Source organism: Trachemys scripta, chromosome 2 (assembly GCF_013100865.1).
Source record: "Trachemys scripta elegans isolate TJP31775 chromosome 2, CAS_Tse_1.0, whole genome shotgun sequence".
NCBI classification, from domain to species: Eukaryota; Metazoa; Chordata; order Testudines; family Emydidae; genus Trachemys; species Trachemys scripta.
Window position 1 is genome coordinate 147,322,470 of NC_048299.1, and position 21,935 is coordinate 147,344,404.

Sequence of the window (21,935 nt, forward strand, 5' to 3'; positions counted from 1 at the left end):
CGGGCAGCCCCTGTGCCTCCGGACCCTGCGCCGCCGGAGCCCGGGAGGGGAAGTGCCCAGCCGGCGGCTGGGGTCCGGAGGCAAGGGGGCTGCCTGAAGCCCATAGCGCTCGGGCAGCTCGGCTCTTAAACAGAGCCGAAGAGTCAGGGGAGGAGCAGAGCCGCCATTTTCCCGGACATGTTCGGCTTTTTGGCAATTCCCCCCGGACGGGGGTTTGACTGCCGAAAAGCCGGACATGTCCGGGAAAAAGAGGACGTATGGTAACCCTATCCATACATACACCCCACAAGAAGATTAACTATCAGTGAGTTACTAGTTTTCCAATTATATATCACATGCCACCTTATGGGTATAAATTGTGACAATGGTGTGTTAGGTGTAGTGAATATGTCAGGCCTTATAAGAGTTGCTGACAGAGCAGTGAACTATCAGTGGGCCTCTGTGTCACAGGAGGGAACAGAGAGGGTCAGGTTTTTACGGTCATAAAAATATATCAATTCCTAAATCTTTCAAGAACCCATTGTAACAGTTTCCCCAAAGCAATCTTTCTCTCTCTGGCTACTTCATGCATTCTGTTCCAAGAAAACCAAGGTGTCAGGGATTGCTTGCACTTTTCAATATACCTGTTCATGCAGTTAGCCCCTGAGTAATAGGGCCCTCAGCGCTTTATCAATCTTAGAAACAGGACACCTGTGTTACTAGTGTTGCTGCTATAAACTAAACTGCTCTTTTGGTGCAATGTTTTATATCAGAAAAAGACCACGAGAAACCTGATTGGGAGTTATGTTCCAACCCAAAATATGTAACAAACAACTTAACTTTTTTTTACCTTTGTACTCAGGGAAAGAGACACCGAAGAGAAATAGCTGAAATGGTTGAAATTTATTTTTTTTCACTTCCATCAATCATTGCTCTTCAGGTGTCTTTCAAAAATAATGGGGTTTATGTGCATCCCAGTACAAATGTTGCTGGTTCTTTTTTTTTTTTTTTCTTCTACCTCTCCCAATTCATTTCAGGAACTCCATGCTGATGTAGATGGAAAACTTGAGGCCTGTGCTTGATGCTGTCTAAATAAATATACAATAAGAGAGAGTCTTTGTTCTGAAAAGCTTACAGTCTAAAAAGACTGTAAGGCAGGCACAGGATCAGAGGGGAAACAGAGGCAGAAGAGGTGAAGTGACTTGCTCAACATCATACAGTAGAGGAGCTGGGAACAGAACCTGAGTCATCTCCCAAATTCCAATCCAATAACCAATCTGCTAGATGAGGGGTGGGCAAACTTTTTGGCCCGAGGGCCACATCTGGGTATGGAAATTGTACGGCGGGCCATGAATGCCCATGAAATTAATAATTTGTGTTCAAACAGGGACAACACAAGTTTGTTTCAAAGTCCACACTATTAAAATAATTCTGTTGAACAATGCACTGTTAGAAAATTACATTACTGAGCTGTTTGTTGATTTTTACCACACATTTTAGCTCCTATCTGAACATAAATTGTATGTTAGCTAAAACTTTTCAGTGTACTGCACTGTGCAAAAGTTTGGTAGTTTTCCCATTTATTGCTGACTTCTTTATGATCTGTAATTAGCAAGCCTCCGACCCCACTCCCTGTCTGGAGCACTGGAGTGGGGCAAACCCCCGACCCCACTCCCCAGCTGATGCAATGGAGGACCAGAGAGCCTGATTTAAAGCTCTGATGGGCCAGACGCAGCCTGTAGTTTTCCCACCCCTGTGCTAGATCTTGCTTTGTATAAGGGTCCCAATGCAAGGAGCATCCCTGATTTCTGTGTTTTTTGTGCAGGTGAAAACACCTGCAGATTGGCAGGGACCTTGGGGTGAGTTGCCTTCCTCTGCATTATGGGGCCTGGATTGTACGTTAGGATCATTTGAGCATATTTCACCTAATCAATTCCTTGATATTGCTGGGGTCTCAGGCATTGGTGGCACCCAGGTCCCTCTTGTTCTCTGCCTGTGGCACACAATGCAACTCTCCTGAGGACTGAAATGTTTTAGTTTAATGCAAGTTCCTGGGCTCAATACAGGGATAATGGAATGAAATGTGATACACAGGAGGTCAGATTATATTATCTAGTGGTCCCTTCTGACTTTAAACTCTTTGAAGCTGTGATCTGATTGCAGGTTCAGGGTCCAAACGTGCATTGAACGTTTGGATGGATTGTGTCTATTGAACACAGTCTGCTGTTGGGGCAGAGTCACACTGCTCAGTGGGAGTTCAGAGCTGACATTCGTTTGGAAGTGTAACTTCTCAAATACGTGACTGCAATCTCCATGTGTGTGTGCAAATTAGCCTTGTACAAATGGCACCAGCAAAAATAAATAAATAAATTAATTAAAAAAAATGGCTGGACCTCAGCCCAGCAAAAATTAGACTGCAGAATGAGAATGCAGATTTAATCATGTGTCAATGTGATGACTTGCTGTTGGCCTATCCCAGAACAAAGGGGCAGCAGGGGAGGAATTATGTCAGAGTGGTACCACTGAGGCATAATCTTTATGGGGCTGCTCCTTCTGCAGGCGTGTGCCTAGAGGTACCCTATAGCCCTAACATTTGAATGGGAGTTCTCAATTTGCGGCACTTATTGCATTTCTCGGTCTTGGATTTTTATACAATAGTGGAAGAAGGGAGTCAAAAAGTCTCTTACCAGCACAGACCTTTTAATCCCCACCCCCTTTGTACAGCTACCCAACAGGTTGAACACCCGTCAGTGTCTAGTTAGAACATGCAGTGGAAGGGCATCTCTGCAGGCAAGGAATAGTGGGATGAAGAAGGCAGGTCATTTTGATTGGCTAGTCTTTCTGTAGCTGATTGAAGAGGGACAAACATCCCTCTAGTCTGTTGTGGTGACAGAAATCAAAGACGTTGAGTTGTCTGTGAAACACTGTTGGAAGAGGAGGAGAGGGGGTTAAAAAGAACCCTAAAAACATACGGAGAAAATACAAATAAATGGAAACAACTTCTGTGTTGCTTTCCTTGGGGATGTTTGCAAACTGCGATTTACAACAGATTACTCTTGCTGAAAACGTTTTGACTGCCTTTAGTCAAAGCTCTTCCATGCTGTTAGTGCTCTTCCTCCTCATAATGGGTTTCCCTGATAGATGTCTCCACCTGCGCGTTCTTAACTAAAGTGATTTCAAGCTTTATTTCGTGTGTGTGTGTGTGCGCGCGCGCACGGGTGTTTGATGATGCTTTTACTGCATTTGAGTAATTTGCATAGTGTCCTGAGGGCTGAGACACTTATTATTAATAGGTGTTGAATAGGTCACCTTTCATTCAAAGATTGCAAAGTACTTGATTAATTCTGCAAAGAGGGACTGTTTCACCCAGTAGTGAAATGAATTTGTTTTGGGGGTGGAATAGTTATGATGAGGAAATGCAAAATAGTTTATTCCATTTCAAGATACGAGGAGAGTTGCAGACTGAAAGCATGGAACGACCCAATTGCAATATAGCTAAGACTGACAGCAATATCTGTCCTTTTCCATAAAAGGGATGTGTGATCTTTAATCACAACCACTGGCCAGAATGTTGCTTGTATATGACCTCCAAGAGGAGCTCCTTAGGGCATTGTTTCAGCAGTGCCATCATCTACATGAGTAGAGCTAGGCAAAATTTAATGGCCAAAATGTTTTGTGGCAAAAAAATTAGATTGGAAACACCACAGGGGTTTTTTTTGTTTGTTTTTTTTCTTTCAAATTTGTCTGTTACGCAGATTTGTTTTGGCAGAAAGATGGGGGGGGGGAATCCAGAAAAAAATATTAAAATGGTCAAAATTAAAACTCTTGTTTTGGTCCAGGACACTCATTTAATTTGACCTGAAATGAATTTTGATTTTTCAATTCAACAGAAATTTAAATAATAACCCTGTGTTCAGTTTGACCCCAAACTATATTTTTTTGGTGACTTTTTGAAATTGCCTGTGAAACTGAAAATCCATTATTCACTTAGGTACATGACCTAACAGAGCCATTTCCTGAGCTATTTATCACCTTTTGGGTTAGCTTGTGGAGGGTATCCTATTTTCAGGGTTGTTCTTTTGTGCATACACATCGATTAACTGAGGAATGAATTGTGTGCCACTTTAACAGAATTCTTCAAAGTATCGGTAATATGCTGGCTAATAAAGACAGTAAGTTGTCAGCTTTCTGTCCACTTTATTTCTAATGCGTTGTGGTGTCTTGGCTGTGCATCTCGGCTAACCATCTCTAGTTATTTACAAAGGTGTAAAATTCAATCCGTCTGATCAGAAAGCACTTTAGACTGGTATAAATGACTGCGCATGGTGCAAGGCAGTGGAGTATCAGGCCCTAACGTTTTGTGAGGATAGGAAGTGTTGAGAAGAAACTATAGAAACCTATAAACTGAGGAGAATGATCCTTCTTTGCAGAACTGTTCTTTGTATGAGGAGTTCAACCCGATTAACATCAAAACATTGTGTATGTCCTTTCAGCTCAAGGTCGTCTTTGGTTGAATAACTTCTCAGTGGTTGAGTAAAGGAAAGCTAAAAGTAGCAATTCTTTTGACCTTATTAAGCATGAAGAGCAAACTCCTTGTTGTTGACTCTTGGAAAGCAAAAAGTATTTTGTCACCGTCTTTTCAGCTCTTCACAGTTAAGCACTAGTGATGCCTTGGGTGAAGAGGGCCACCTACAGAGTCACAACCCAGAGCACCCTCCCATCCAGGTAGTGATCTAGCCTAACCCACTTAGCTTTAAGGCTCTGGTAACATCTGAGTTAAGGCGGGACAGCTGAGCTAAGCATCTGAGTGATCCTAGCAATCAGGATGGATAACAGCAAGTGGCCAAAGCCTGCAAATATTTTTGTGTTTGTTTTTTGCAAAAGGATTTTCCCAAACTTCTGCATAGTGTGGACAAACTTTTCAGCAGAGTCTCTCTCATTGACCAACCTCCTTTCTGTGTATGACTGCATATGTCACTTTTCCCATTTGGAAAGGTCTAACATTCCAGTGGCAACTACAGCAATTACACACATGGAAAAATAAGAAAGTAATGTTGGGTTTTTTTAACCTGCTTTTCATGTGATTAAACAGCTGGAAGTGAGAGGGAGAAGCCAGCACTGTGTGACCAGGGAGCTCTCTGCACACCACCCAATGGACCATAGTTTGGGAACTGCTGTCCTAAAATATTGAGGGTTAGATTGTCGCAACTCTTACTTGGAAGCTTTCTCTCCATTTCCCTGTTCAGCCCTGCACAGATTGTGACTCCGGGCATGGAAAGGAGAGCAGGGCTAGTGGTGTGCTACAATCCATAGTGAGCAAGTGGGAGGAACTCTGAGGATGTCCCTTCTCCCTCTCACTCACTAGAGAGTTGAGTGATTCGTTCTGAGCTCTTGGGAAGGTGTCACTACATGCCACTCTGTAAGTGTGTGGGACTCACCCCTGCGGTGCCTCCTGCTGGTACCTTCTGGGAATTAGCTCTCCAGCCATCAGAGCGCCCTCTGCAGGCTGGTTTCCTGCTTTTCCTGGCCCCCATGTCCCTCCCGGAACCGGTGCCCTTCGCACGCTGGGGTGCTGCCCCCCTAACAGTACACCCCTCAGAGTCGGGGTCTCCCCTCCCCGGGGAACCCCAACCCACTATCCCCACCTTTCCTCAGTCTTTGGCCACTGCCCAGTCTCCATCTAGCCCCCGTTCACTGGGAAAGACTGCAGTATAAGCCACTAATCACAAGCAAGGTTGGGTTTGGACCTGCTGCCTCTGCCTACCCCAGTGTTTCTCAGACTGGGGTCGCCACTTGTGTAGGGAAAGCCCCTGGCGGGCCGGGCCGGTTTGTTTACCTGCCCCATCCACAGGTCCAGCCAATCGTGGCTCCCACTGGCCGCGGTTCGCTGCTCCAGGCCAATGGGAGCTGCTGGAAGTGACATGGGCCAAGGGACTTACTGGCCGCTGCTTCCAGCAGTCCCCATCAGTCAGTGGGAGCTGCAATTGGCCGGACCTGTGGATGGGGCAGGTAAACAAAATGGCCAGCCCCGCCAGGGACTATCCCTACACAAGTGGCGACCCGAGTTTAAGAAACACTTGCCTACCCCTTTGGGCTGCCCCCTGCAACCCCAGTACCTATTTGGCCTTCCACCAGGCCGCAGCCTGAGGGTTTCCAGTCTGGAGCTCTCCAACTCCCTGGGCCTTTCCCCAGCCCTGCTCCAGCTCAGGTACCTTGGTATGCTCCCAGCAGCCAGGTCCCTCCCTCTCAACAGTCTAGAGAGAGAGTCTATGCTCCTGGCCCACTGCCCTCTTATAAGGGCCAGCTGAGCCCTGATCGGGTTATGGCCACAGCTGAGGCTGCTTCCCCAATCAGCCCAGCTTTTCCCCCTGCCCCAGCCCTCTCCAGGGCTGTTTTAAGCCCTTCCAGGCAGGAGCGGGTAACCACCCTGCTACACACCCATTACATCAAAACAAGTTTTAAAGGCTATAAACTAGTTTTAGGGTGCACATTTCTGGTGGATCTAGGATCTCGTCCTCATACATGCCTGTAAAGTGTGTTGCATAAGTCTGGCACTGTAGAGCTAAAATATAATTATAATGTTCTCTGTGTCTTGGCAAAGACATTTTGCAAACCAAATCAGAAAACTTTGCTACCTCTGCATAGTGGTTCTGAAGATAATGAAAGTCCGATGACATATGGAACAACTGGTTGGAAATGCCCCCAAGAAATCCCTCACAATAAGAGGGTAGCATTAGTTAGGTCTTGGATACAAAACGTGGATGCCTCATCCTAAAACATTGTCGTCAAGGAATCCCGTAGCCATCTCGACGGTAGGTTTGCTGTAGTTGAAGCTAACACAACCTGAGACTGCTTAGTAAATGTCAGAAGAGATGTGGATTGTTGTTAGGCTCCAGATTTCTCAAAGGTGTTTGCTCCTTTAAACGTACAGCTATAAAAATTCACTCTGGTAGAATATAAACCTGTCTTTGATAGGATGATGAATTGTGGAACATCTAGGACCTAAGGCAAAAGTCATACCTACTGGCATTTTGTTCATCTATGCTACAGGATACTTGTGATCCCAGCAACCCTAAGGGCAAAGATAATTAACTCAGGTCTCCAAGAAAAGGAGGCCCACCTGTACTAATTTATGTTGTCCCTTATCACTGGCACAGAGACTCTCTAAGTCTAAGCCATCAAAAGTCGGTCCCAAGATATTTAGAAGTTCAGTAGATTAAGTTCTGACTGCAGATTCCAAGATATATAATTGCAGGTGAGCTATCCTCATTTTATGGTGACTACATCAGTCTAAACTGGCAGCTTTTTTAGAAAGTCCCAACTGTTTGTTTCCTTTACCAGCATCTCATCTTTTCTCTTTATGCATGTCTTTTCACTGTGAGGATTTCAAAATGAGTTATACAATAGGTTAGCTAGCATGAACAGAAAGTGAGCCATCATGGCTACAGGGCCTTTTATGACAGACAAAATATTATTGTGATGAGATTAGACAGAGAATTGAGTCATTGTGGAAGAGGGAATCTAGGGAAGAATTTTGAAGAAAAAAAACTGTGCGATATGTATGTAAGCCAAATTCAGAGAGTGATAACAGTGGTGAACATTACATATCAGTGCCTTTGTGTCGATTTGTGTGACTTAGGTGCCCATGGGATAAAGGGTAGCCTTGTAGCTAGAAAAGCAGCCAACAAGATAGCAAAAGATGAAGAACTGACTTTCCTGCTTCTTCCTATTGCTGCCAGGAAGTTGCAATTAACCATGCCATGCAGCATAATGACCATTAGCTCTGGTAGAAGAAAATGGGCAACATTTCACCATCTTTTTTTGAAACTCTAGAAACTTCAACCAACTCCTATATAATTGCATGAAAGAGGGAGTTTGGGGAAATTGCAATATACACTTTCTCCTCTTTAATTTCCATGAAACTGGTCAAAATAAGATATTGTGAAAAAACATTAAAAGATGTTTGTTTTGATGGGTTTAAATTGACCTTTTGCAGTTTTTTTATATATATATTTCACACATTTTATTGAAATTATCTGAACCTTATTGAATTTTTTGCTCACTGGAAACCAGGTGTCAGAAAAATGAAAATATTCATAACTATTTTGATACATTTTGATGACATTTTGGATAAAGTTTCAATTTTTATAAAAGTGTCAAAGAAAGATGCTGAATGTCATCAGTATTTCATTTTTTTTTAACCTTTTGAAAGAAAAAGTTATGTTTGATGGAAAAATCTTCTGATTTTAAAAACTTCACAGTTCTATATTCAAACTTTAAAATTTGACATCTTAGAAAAATCAGAGGGTTTTTATTACAGTTACTAAAATCCAAGATGGTGATGGCTTTTTGTTTACAACTGATCAACAGTTTCCTCACAGATCGTTATTCCACTGGAAAATGCAATATGTGGACACTGAAACTTTCTACAGAAACATGTTGTTTTTGGCAATTTCATTTTGAAAGGAAAAAAATGGATAAAACCATTTAAATGCAGTTGAGATATATTGTTTTGACATTTTTGGAATGGAATGTTCTCTTGAGCATAAGGGGCTTGCGTGTGTTGTAGGAGACCATTTAAAATGAAACATTTTAAGTGACCCAATATGAAATTTTTCAGAAACTTCATTCTGACAGAAATTTCCAAATTCTTTATTTTAGTTTTGATTTGGAATGAAACAAATTTTGAAATCCCAGAATTTCCTATTAAATAGGAATTCTGGTTTCTGCACAGCTCAAGTTTTGTTATCATGTGCATGGACTTCAAAGGAGTATTGACCATGAAATTACATAGACCAGGCTGATTTTAGATGATTGACTGAGCATCAGGCTCAGACACACACACAAAATATATCCTGTAGCTCTGTAAATATTGAGATATTTATGACTGAGTGGTTTTCCTGCCACATCACAGGTTGCAGAGAACCCTAAGGCACGCAGTTCAACCCTAGGGCTGATCTCTTGGTATGATTAATATTTGGGGATCTGCCTCTGCAGATACAGTGCAGTTGAGACTGATATTTCAGCATGATGGATTGGCAAGTGAAAGGGTCCTCGTATTCATGAAGATGACTTAGGTAGCTCTTGCCGTAGCACAATCCAAGATCCCTTATTCATGAAAATAGTTCCAATGGGACTTACATGCATAGGGGCTACTGACCTAAATAAGGCTTCCAGCATTTGGATATCTCTGTTCAGCAGCCAAATACGACAGCTCAGGGATTGGATATTCCTAATATTTTATCTACCTACTGTATATCTATAAAATAGATAAATACTAGCCATCCTACTACAAAACACCTAGGCTCTGAAAGCATTATCGTTTAGCATTTGCTTATAGCATCATAGTTGTGCCTGGTAACTTACAAAGAGTTGTGAGGTGATACTACTGTTCGCAGTTCCACTGGTGTAAATCCAAAGTAACTCAGTTTGCATTGGTGTAAACAGGAATAGAAAATGACACAGATTTTGACCCAAGAGCTAAACCTATCAACCCCTCTATATGACTGGTAAACTTAATCTCTGTTGTAAACTGAGGCAGAGATATTCACTGATATGCATATAGATCATAGGTTGAGTCAATGGTGGAGCTGAGAATAGAATATGTGGTTTTTTGACTTCCTTGGCTTCAAAGTTATGCTGTGTTTGGGATTCTTGGGCTCCGATCCTCAAAGGTTTCCAGGCACTTAACTTCCAATGATTTCAGTGGAAGTTAGGAGCCTACATACCTTTTAAGAATTTGGGCCTGTGCCAGGGTGTGATCTGTTCCTGCCTTCTTGACTCACAGAAACCTGCTCAGACTCCACTGGTTGGGTATCCACACGGTGCTTGTTTAGTTCAGATCCGTCCACCAACACCTTTAAAGTTTTGTGCAACATCTCTTGTATCCTCAGTCTCTTTCCCAGGGCCAGACAAAAAGAGGTCTTCCTTCCTGGAAATCTCTGACTCTGGACTCAGCTAGCCCCACCCCTCCCCCTAGCACTTCCTTCTGTGCCTTTTTATCGGTCCCCAGCTGATGGGCTAATTAATCCTTTAGCTCACCCAGACTGCTATCCTGACTGGGGAATGAAGTATAGTTAGCTAATCAGACTTCTCTGGGGGAGCCAATTAGTGCCAGAGTGATCATAGTGCAGGCTCATGTGTTAACTCCCTGCCCTCTGTCACAGCGCTTATCCCATAATACTTTGTAATATGTTTCTGCAATGAGACTCTGATAAAAATGAAGTGAACAAGGAAATGCCAGTTGTTATATGCAATGCATGTACAATATTCCCTAAATGTTGCATTGTTAACCTATGGAACTGATTGCCACACCGTAAAAGCAACCCCCTCAGTAAATTTAAGATTGAGAGGAGGATTTGAGATTGATTATAAATAAGAGCACCTTTAGTTACGCTGGCTAGAGCACAAGTATATGGCCTCTCAATCCTCCCACTTCAAGGCACCCATGTGTAAAATTTTCAAAAGTGCAAAAAGTCCCATTTTCAAAAGTCTGGATACTTGGAAGCCCTTTAAGTCTCTTTGAGATTCATGGAGTAAAATTTTCAAAAATGACTAAGTCCAGATTTACAAAGGTATTTAGGCACTTACTGATGCAGAAAGGTACCTAGTGGGATTTTCAAAGTGCCTAGGCAGGTTAGCGACCTAACTCCCATTGAAAGCCAATACATAATCTGAAATCAGGATGAAAAAATTCCTTCCATAGTGTAGTGTTAGCAAATTAGCTGCACTCTAGTAGTTTTAAATATGCCTCTGAAGCATTCTGTATTGGCCCCTGTCAGAGATGTAATACCAAACTACGGTTTAGTCTACTATGTCAATTCCTAAGTCATTACATTTGTCTTATTAGCACAGCCTGTCTCAGAATAAAGTAAATTTAAAGGGGAAGAAATGTTCACCTTGTTTGTCGCATGTCGTTGCCCTTTATTGCCCTACTTTTGTTGTTGTTGCATATTGCTCTGGCTAATTGAATAATAAAATGTGCTTAATTTAAGGGTAACTAATTTGAATTTCTTTAAGTGAAATTCAACTAGGTACTAATTTGGATTCACTAAATTGGATTTGACAATTGTATCCGTTTACCTTATTATGTCTATTAATTTGTATTGCATTACATTTCCCTTCTTGGAATGAACATCACTGCTTTACCACTTGGCACTACATTTCCTTTTTAAACAGGGCTTTCACTATTTTTATTTTTTAATTAGCACTTAATTTCTCATTTGACTTAACCCCATGGCATGATGATATTGTTAGCAAGACCAGCAGAATTAATTTTTTCAGACCCTTAAGTCTGAAAAAGTCCAAACTTGGTCACCCACAGTTTTATGAGTTCTGCAATTAGTTTTAATTGTTACAACCGACTTTTTTTTTCCCCCTCTAAAACAAAACCCACGGAAATTAAGGCTGTTCCTCCAAACTGTTACACATGTTACTCATTAATCAATTGTCACTCATTTGAATTGTCCCACTGAGTTGGCCACCGGCTGCAAGATGAAATACAGTCCCAGCATTAGGCAGGTATAGCCCTTGGCAGCTCCACCAGTGTCTGCCGCAAGCACCTCTCTCTCCCCAGCTCCCAGGATCCCCCAACTTACCATTTCCTTTTAGATTCCTCTCTGGATAGATTTCAGAGTAGCAGCCGTGTTAGTCTGTATCCGCAAAAAGAAGAACAGGAGTACTTGTGGCACCTTAGAGACTAACAAATTTATTAGAGCATAAGCTTTCGTGGACTACAGCCCACTTCTTCGGATGCATATGCTCTAATAAATTTGTTAGTCTCTAAGGTGCCGCAAGTACTCCTGTTCTTCTTTTTTCTCTGGATAGACTTCTCCCAACTGTTGTGACCTACAAACGGGTTATGCAATCAGTGGTGGATACAGATGACGGGAAGCCAGGGAAATTTTCTCTCTTCTAGATTAACTGTTTTCTGGTGCTTCTAAAGTTCAGTATTTTCCTAGCCAGGTGATGCACCACAGAAATTGTCGTGTCTTCTCTATTTCTAGCTGACTCTAGTTCTATTTCTGTGCATTTTTCCCCCTGTGGCTTGCATATTCAGTTTGTACCATAGCTTATGAAATCTTTGCATAATTGCTCTCCTCAAGACTTGAACAAATGGATCACTTTATAAAATTACCAGGCCAGCTCCAGAGATATATGTTGACATGCAAAATAGTCTGTTGCAGCTCCCTGTTTCTGGGACCATTTCTTTGCCAGCCCAGAATGATTTTAGAGCAGCCAACTGAGAACAGCTAGTAGGCAGTGGTGATCAAGCCACATCCCTTCATGCTCCTTATAAAAAGACTATACTGTCTTTATATCAGCTGAGGGATATCCTATTGTCATAAAGTCTTGGCTATTTTCTGGTTGATTTGCACAGCGAGATCAGTGCAAAGTGATGTGGCAGGATCTCAAAGGAGAATTTGGGATGCTGTGTTCCGTTCTCATCAGAACTAGCTATGAAAAATAGTCTTATCCTGAATGGTTCTTGTCTTAAGAAGAATGTACTGAGTTAAGTACGCATGGATCTAATTTTCATTTCATATGGATTATGTGGTTTCACTCATTTCTAGAATTCCTGCTTTTGGGAGCCGGGTAGTTTTTGACTGCACCTATAGATCTTCCAACATGAAATGTACATGATGAATTTGATTGTTTCCCGTTATAGATTTTTGTCCATCACACAGCTTGTAAGGTCATTTCTCATCTACTGGATGTGCTTTTATGACAGGCTGTTTTTCAGTATTTAGTGTGATTTTAATCTCTGTTGTTGGCATCTGAATAAAAAATGCAGATGGCTGTGTCTGCAGCATACAATAAATTAAGATGTGCCATGTGATTACAAATAGGGGAGTTTTGTCTCCCAAACCATCATCGATGACAGGATGTAGGTAGGATTAAAAACCAGGTTATGGCATTGTCCATCTGATTGGGGGGAGGGAGGTGTTAACTTGCAGACTAACCACAGTTTTAAAATGACATTAATACCTGTAAAATTACGTGCATCCGACGAAGTGAGCATTCACCCACGAAAGCTTACGCTCCAATACATCTGTTAGTCTTCAAGGTGCCACAGGACTCTGTTGCTTTTTACAGATCCGGACTAACATGGCTATCCCTCGGATACTAGAGCTTTCCTGTACTTGGCTGTTCCGGAGCCTGCGTTGCTCTTCCCGCAAATACCAGAAGTAGCTCATCCTTGTCCATGAGGCTCCTGGTTATTTCACTTTTGCCTTCTTCCCACATTCTCTGCCTCCTTCAGCACAGGGCGGGAATTCAATCCATTCCAATCTTATCCTTTAAAGCCACTTGGCTTTGGGGAAATTCTGTGGCCTTGTGTTATACAACAGGTCAGACTAGGTGATCATAACAGTCCATTCTGGCCTTGCAGTCTATGAATCCTTCTCTGTTTTAGGATTCTTAAACAAGCCATGTTCTCTTTTCTATCAAACAGCTCAGATGCACACAGTGCATTACCAGTTCAGAATCTGTGGTTTGGGCTGTGATAGAGTCCAGCAACAATGTATTATGTCCGTGAATGGACAAGCACTCGATATTTGCTATAGCTCAAAAGGTCAGCAAGTCTGTACTCCCAGCTAGTGGACACAGTCTAACTTGAAAATACATTTTAAAATCTACTGCAGACAAATGGTCTAAACTTAGAGCTAGAGAAATAATTTTTTTTTAAATTAGAAAATACCAATTGTTTTCGACCAATTTTTCTTAAAATATCTAAAGGCTCTGATCCTATTAATACTTACATATGTGCTTAGCTTTACTCATGTGACTAGTCCCGCTGAAGTCAATTTAAAGTAAACTCCATGTTAGCTCAGTTTTGTTGCTCCTACATTATGAGGGATAAGAGGGGAAAATGGGTCCATTAATAATATTAGTTGATTGAAAAATGGAATTCCTGTCGTGTAGGAAATTCTGATTTTCAACTTTTTTGTTTCCTGTCCTAAATGGGCTGAAAAATCAAAATACTGAAACATTTTAATAAAACGAAGTTTTGAAAACTTTCAATTCAGAAATGTCAAAACCATTCATAACAATATTTTTGACCAAAACGAATGTTTTTACTACAATAATAATAATAGCAGCTAGCTTTTTACATAGCACTTTTCATCTATTGATCTCAAAGCACTTTGTAAAGGAGGTCAGTGTGATTATCCCCATTTTACAAGTGGGGAAACTGAGGCATGGAGAGTGACTTGCTGAAGGTCACCTAGCAGACAAGCCTGAACTGAAATTAAACATCGAGTGTTTCAGTTTTGCCGGTAGAAAATTCCACTGAAAACTGCCAAAATTAATCATTTCCCATGGAGAATTTCAGTTTAGATAAAATCCCATTTTCAGCTGGGAACATTTTTCATTTCATTTATTTTTGATCAGCCCTAAATAATATAATAATGCCACAGATAAAACTCCGCAGTCTTGGCTCCTACTTCTCTGCTCTAATCACTAGACACACTGCCCTATAAGAAAACCATAATGAATACAGAATTATATAGCTATTGTAGATTCTTTGCAATGTTTGGTTCATTTTATTGGATGTCACATTCTCATCCATTTATCATTTTAGTTTCTTTCAGCAGTTACTCTTGCAAAACTTGTACGTGCCAAGACTCAAAGGGAAGCCGTAGTCACAACTGAGTGCTCTGTGGTGCTGTTTATTCACCTCACCTTTTCAATTAGCAGATGTGCTATTGTAGAAAAATCAAGGGGCCCCAACTGAAGGTTGTGTTTCCTCTCTATTGGCTTGATCGGAAAACTGGGAAATGACTCTTTTTTTGCCAGCAGGTGTGTCAGATTAAGGCAGAGAATCAACCAACCTCATACCTGGGTGCCCAGAGAGCAACCTGGTAAACCTTTTGGGGGGTCTGGCCAGCTATGGCCCTTGTACTTAAAACAGCTCCTGACTTATGGAGACACATTATTAGTGTATTTCCTCTCCGTAAACTCAGTTGTAACCTCTGTCTTTAACAGTAGGGTTAGGAAAACATTTTCCCCATAGACAGGCTATCCCATAATAGTCTACTGCAGGGTTTCCTGCATCTTTCTATGAAGCAGCTGGTGCTGGAAGCAGAGTGCTGGACTAGGTTTCCCACTGCTCTGATCCAGTCAGTGTGGTAATCTGTGTTCCCAACTTTTCAAAATTTAAATACGTCTGCCTGCAGTTTCACATGCATGATCATATGCCAGCATATCTGAGGAACAGTGATTAAAGTATTGGGGAGAGAGAGGTGGGTTCCTGATTTGTGCTAGATGCTGTGCACGCAGATAGCAAGAAGATGATCCCTGACTCCAGGAGCTTAGTCTAAGCAGAATCTAAGCACAGATCCAGGTTTGCCTTCTGGACCCATTCTCTGCTTTTGTGTATATTACAGTTGTACCCAGAGGCTAACCAAGGTCAGTGTGCTAGGCACTGTACAAACACATACAGAGAGAAAGTCCCTGTCTTGAAGAGCTTACAATCTAAATAGACAACCAAAGGAGAGGTGGACAAAGAGGGTCACGGAGGGGAAGTGGTTTGCCCAGGTTCGGACAGTGAGTCGGTGGCAGAGCCAGGAATATGATCAAAATCTCCTGTCTCCCAACCCAGTGGCCTATCCACCAATGCTCCTCAACACAGTTTATTCTGAGCTCCCCAGAAAGCAGATTTATGGAGAAGACGCAGAGAGATGGAACGTAGGAGTGAATTTAAAATAAAAAAGGTTTGTAACTTATTAAAAATAGCAAGTGGTTTTTTTTTTTGTTTGTTTTTTGCATTATTACTAATAATTTAATAGGACAACTTAGGTTCTCTTGGTGTCCTCCGCTGAAACAAGAGAGGTTTGTAAAGATGAATACACTCTTAAAATACTATGTTTTGATTCAGTTTCACTTTATTTTGTTGTATTGTAAACTGAATTATTATTTATAAGCCTCTAGTCTTCAGCTCCTGAGTAGTTTTGCTGTGCACTGTTTAACCACTGCCATCTTCCACACTTGCAGTAACTGCATTGTGGTGGCTGGTGGAGTGGTGGATACACAATATATAGTTGAAACTAGTAAAGTTTGGGGATAAAAGGCACCATAGAAATGTTAGGTTTTATTACACCTCATAACAGAATATCAATATCACTTTGAAATGCACAAGTTGTCTCGTTGCTTAAATAGAGTTGAATTTAGTTTATACTTATGGGCTAAGAAACGAAGGCTCAGTTCTTCAACCCTCACTAAGGTAAGTTGCCTGTACCCAATAAAATGTCTGTGTGTGGGGGTAGGGTGGGGGGAGAAATGGCCATGATACTCTTCCAAGCTCCACCCACAAACTAAGCTCCACCCATGTGATATACCAGAATGAGGTACCACTCACAAGAGACAATGCGCATGTTCAAAGCATGATCATGCTAAAGACTCCCTGGTTTTGTTGAAATCCCATCTCAAGACTTATCCCATTTCCACGAGTTGTGACTTGTAATTGTCTAATAAACCTATTTAGCCATACAGTCTAAGTACTCTAGACTATATCTGCTATCTATTGATCTATTTCTTCAAAGTGCTGATGGTCTCCTGCAAGCTTTTGAGCCTTCTCAACCCCGGGTGGAATTCAATGAGAGCTCACAGCACCTCATCATCCTACTAGATTGACCCTTTAAAGATAATGAGGTAACTAAAAAATAGCTAGAAGCCTGTAGGACCAAAGCAAACCTTCACCCAAAGCTGGAACCAAACTAGTTTTTGAAGCTTAGAAAAGTTGGATCAAATGCTCGCCGTCTCTCTACCCCCCCTCCCCCAGCCAGACACGAGCGAATGGGAGACCCAGAGTTTCTAAGGGAAAGACTGGAGGGAAGGTTTTCTCACCAGAGTGTGAATCTGTGGCAAATGATTCATCCTGCCACTTATTTGGCATCTACCCTTCATAAATGTCAAGTGTAATAACAAAAGGTTTTAATAAACCTGTCAGAATTGTTACATTTCAGATTTAGTGAAAAGGTTATACATTTAAAAAAAACCCAAACACCACAACCCATCGCACTGCTGAATTTCATGAGAAGTCCTGGACTGTCTGAGTTGAAAGCTCACTGCCAGGTTGATGAGTTAGTTAAAAAAGTAAATTCCAGCTCTAACAGGTATTAAAACCTGCAGCACTACCACATCCAGGCACACAGCAGCTAATGGGAAAAGAAGTGTTTTAAGGCAGGCACTTCCTCACTGACAACTTAATTTTGGGAATTGACAACAAGCCCTTGTCATGATATGCCAGATAAAGAGAAATGCCCTGACACCATCCTGCTCCCTGATTATTATTTTTTTTTAATTTTTTTTTAAGTGGCAGCAAGAATGACAATTGTTTTGGGACCCAGTTCAGGAAATCAAGTGGTTGCCTCACTGCCTGACTTTTGCTGAATACGTGCAATTGGTTCATATTTATTAAAAGAACACAGTGCATTTTTTCACCAAGTAAGCTGCTGTCCTCCCACGCCTCCTCCAATGCATTTAATTCTCTTCTCTCCATCCGCTGCATAATCATTCCATTACGATTGCAAGGGAAAGAGGTAATTGGTTTCAAATGTTCCTGGCTTGACCAATTTATATTTTAATACTCTGCTAGGGACCTGATGTTTACAATGGAGCACTTTAATGTTGCATACATTACTGATTGTTCCCTGAGTGCTCAGTATAAAAATTTTCCTTCTTCCCCCATCAACTATTTTTGTTTGACCTTGCATTGGCATATTAATATGAGGGTGTCTGTTAAGTTGTTCTTAACTGAATAACTGTAATAATGTGTGCAGTAGGAACAGCTCAAAGCAGCCATTAGCCAATATATGTGTCCATTTTAATACTATTGCTGATTTGAATTCAGAACTGTGTTGTACTACAATATACCTGCTCCTGCTTTCACACCTCAGGCTCCTCAGGGCAGGGAGTTGGTCCTTAGTTGGACAGTTGATCCATTGCACGGTACAATGCCCACTTACAATGGTGAGTGGGTGTGTATAAATACTAAAATATGCACTCGAGCTGTGAGGTCAATAACTGCATCTGTGGCTGCACTGATCTCATGCACTGAATTTTCCTTTCTTATGCAATGTTGCATCTGTTTGATTGCTGCACCTATTACAGAGAAAGGAGCATTACATTTTATCTTGAATTAGGGGGAGAATATTTATCCAAATCCACCTCTCCCCCCCCGCAGCAATTTTCTTTTGATCAATTAATCTTCAATTATGCATTTCCACATGTTTCTCTCCTCCCCCAGGCCAATGAAAACTGGAGGCTAACAGCCTAACTAGTAGAGACTGATCCATTGTTAATTAGTTTTCTTTCTTTTTTCTTTACAACTGTTTAACATCCGCTCTTCATGTTTGATCAAAGACTCTTGTACAACTCAGATTATTCTATTTAGCAGTCTACCGATCAGCAGGTGCCTTCAGGGACAACCTAAGTCTACACCCATTTAGCACTCAGTCTCTCAAACATGTTCTGCATATTAGTAACCCATTGATAACTTCTCAGTGACAGGATTCATGAAATATTTAAGGAGCAAAATGTTTGATTTGGTAGATACTGACAATAACTAGTTACTGCAATCCAGTTTGGAATAACATTTATGACATGTATCAAAGGCATAGGAAGGAGGGCGATAAATATAACTCCAAATACAATCTGACTATGCATGTAACTTTAGAGACTGCTTAAACATGCCCGGTATTATCATTGTTTGTATGATGATAGCACCTAGAGGTCCCAGCTGAGATCAGGGAACCCATGTGGTAGGCACTGCACAAACACAACAGAGGCCTGTCCAAACGACCTTGCACTCTGGGGCAAAAGAGACAAAGGGTGGGATGGAATACAGAGGCACAGGGAGGTTATTACTTGCAACAGAGCAGGTCCATTTATGCCATCCATGCATTTGGCACAGTGTGTCAAAGGATGAAGCCACTCCTATTTTAGTCCATTTTACACTGACTCCAACAAGAGTTGGGTCAAGCTCCTGATCTTGAGGAAGAGGAGATGTGGGTTAAGTTCCCAGCTCTGCCATTGACTAGGTTTTCTCATGCAGCTGAGAGAAGGGAAGCTGAGTTTAGGGTCCAGCCCCAATCTAAGGTACATCATCTGCTTGGTAGCTTTATATTCTACCATTGACTTTGAACTGCATGTGAAAGCTTGCTCCTGCAAAGCTCCTCCCTGAACTCACCCCGGCACTGAGGCTGATGTATAAGTCCCAACATGGGAGAGAGGAAGGATAGTCCAGTGGTTAGGGTGCTAACCTAGGACCTGTTTGAGTCCCTACTCTGCCATAGGCTTCTTGTGTAACCTTGGTCAAGCCGCATAGCCTCAGTTTCCCATCTGCAAAATGGGAATAGTAGCACTTAGCATAATACCCCTCTGCAGTAGGTAAGTGCATAATGATTGCGAGTTGCTCGGCTTCAATGGTGATGGGGGGCCTGTCACAGGGTGGCTGGCCTGTTAAAGGAAGATATGCCCCAGTTCACCTGTCACAAGTTGACCTTTGCCGCCCCACGTGGGAGAATGATTTGCCATTTGACAAACTCAGGCCAGGCCTAAGGATTCAAGGGAGTGGCCTGAAGGGAAGAGGGGATTGATTGAGGGAAAGAAGTCAGCCACCACACAGGCCCAGGAAGGAGGGCAGTGCAACCACTACACTCAAGGGTTGATTTATGAGCTAGGGAGGCAAAGAATTAAAGCCACAGTCCTAGGAAGGACTGAGACCGTAAACCTGAGGGGTGAGCAAAAATGGGCCTTTATGGGAGGTGAAAATAAATTAGACCCCAAGAGAAATGGAATATTGTTCCACTGACCTTGGCTGTGACTGGATTATTTTGGGGGAGCTCAGAGGGAAACTGAAACAGGGTGCCTTCAGGGTCACAGTGGGGTACCCCAAAGAACAGTGCCTGTTTCCTGGGCCATATAAGTACCTTAGTTAGAAGGGGGTTTTTGCCTGCTTGAGTGATGACACTAGATTCACCTGATGTAATAGCTAAAACACCCACCGACATCTAGCTGTAACAGAGCATCTTTCCTTTCTGCCTTTTTCTTTGTGTTTATCTGCTTGTGTTTGACTGGGGGAAACTGACTTAACAAAATCACAGTGGAGTGAGTGAGCTGAAAACATTTTGGCTGCCACCCATTTAACTGCATCATAATAACCATGTAAATACTGCCATCATAGCTTGAAAAGCATAAGAGACAAAGGTGATGTGAAATTTCCCTTGTAGCATGTAATTAACACAGTAGAAGGTTTAACATCGTGTGTGCTCATTAAGAAACTAAAACCTAGAGCATGGGGTGAATCCCTCCCCATCCTCCCCAAAACAATTAGCACTAAGCATGGGGTTCATTAACATAACCCCTCAAACAATCCTATAACTAGGATACCTGCCTTTGCCTCTTCATTTAGGATTGTTGAACAACCAATAGTTTCCTTCCAAAAACATTTTGTTGGTTAATCAGCTTAAATTTTCCAAACAATTCCATTACTTTGTAAGTTATTCCCATACTTATTTCACTGGCCATGCCTTTCCTTTACCTCTTAAATTGGACTCAGTCTGTGAGACATTGAAGGCAATGGGACTTGATATTAAGCACTACACAAGAGCAGGCCCTGTATCGTTCATTGTTCAGTGACTCAAAAATCACGTTGATCAATCTGGAAATTTTAGAATAAAAAAATTCCACTGATATTCCCAGTCTCTTGTGCAACATTATATCTTCAAGCTTCAGATCTGATTTACTTGTCCCAAAGTTAGTTTGTTCTGCTTCATGTTGCCTCATTCCTCTTGCTTTTGTTGCAAATAAACTAATCGTTTCGATTCCAGCTCGTGTCATTATTTAAGCCTCATGTTCATTTGTTATATAACATCTGCTACATGGCCAGATTTCAGTCTATCGCTTTGTTTTTTTGGCTTGTAATTTAACCAGCCAACTGATATGACAGTGTCAGTCTTTATTTGCCTGCTATTCACACAGAGTGAAAATCACCCCTGTGCTGTGGGCTAAAGGAGCAAGGACGATAAACAGCTTAAAGCCCATTTAAGCAGTGTCTTGAGGGCTTAAGTGAGAGTTAACACCTGGAAAGGCGTTGTACTGGGTTACTTTGCACAGGGTGACCTTCTCCTTCCCAGAATAGTGTAATATCCTTTTTTCTGTTGGTGAGAGAAGCAAGCTTCCGAGCTTACTCAGAAGTTGGTTCAATAAAAGAGATTGCCGCACCCACCTTGTTTCTCTAATGTCCTGGGACCAACACAACTACAAAAACGCTGCGTGCCTAAACTTTTACCCTGTGTAAAAGTTTCATTGTATAAATTCCATGCCATTTTACAATACAGACTGTCCCATTTTCATGACGCATCAAAGAAGTAGGCCAGTTTCATGCAGGGAACATATACTGTTACAAATTCTATCTACTTTTATGCTGGCTGAATTCTCTCCAACATAAATTTGAAACTAAATCCTTACTACTGTGTATGAACCAGGTAAACATTATATCAGCTTTACGGAGGGATACAAAGAGACTAACGGATTTGATGAAGGTCGCACAGTGTGCCAGATATGCCACTATCTATGTCAGGCAGCTGTGATTGTCATCAGGAATGTAGGTCACAAATGCCTGCCCCCTCAAAATTATGGACTCGGATCAAGGTTTTCAAAGGTGACCAATGATTTGGGGGATCACTTCTTGGGTGCCCAACCTGAAACATTTTTAAAGGGGTCTGATTTTGTTTTCAGAGGATAGCACTCCCTTTCAGACCAGCAGACCTTTTTAGGGTGTCAGAGATTCAGCTTCCAAAATCACTAGTGACTTTTGAAAATCTTGGCCTTATTTTTTTTTAATTGCTTTGTAAATGACCTACTTTTTGGACTCTGTCCCTGTAAGTGACAGTAGGTGTGAAAAATGTATTTCCTTTCCTCTTTAAAGGTCATGCAGTGGCCATTAAGCCATG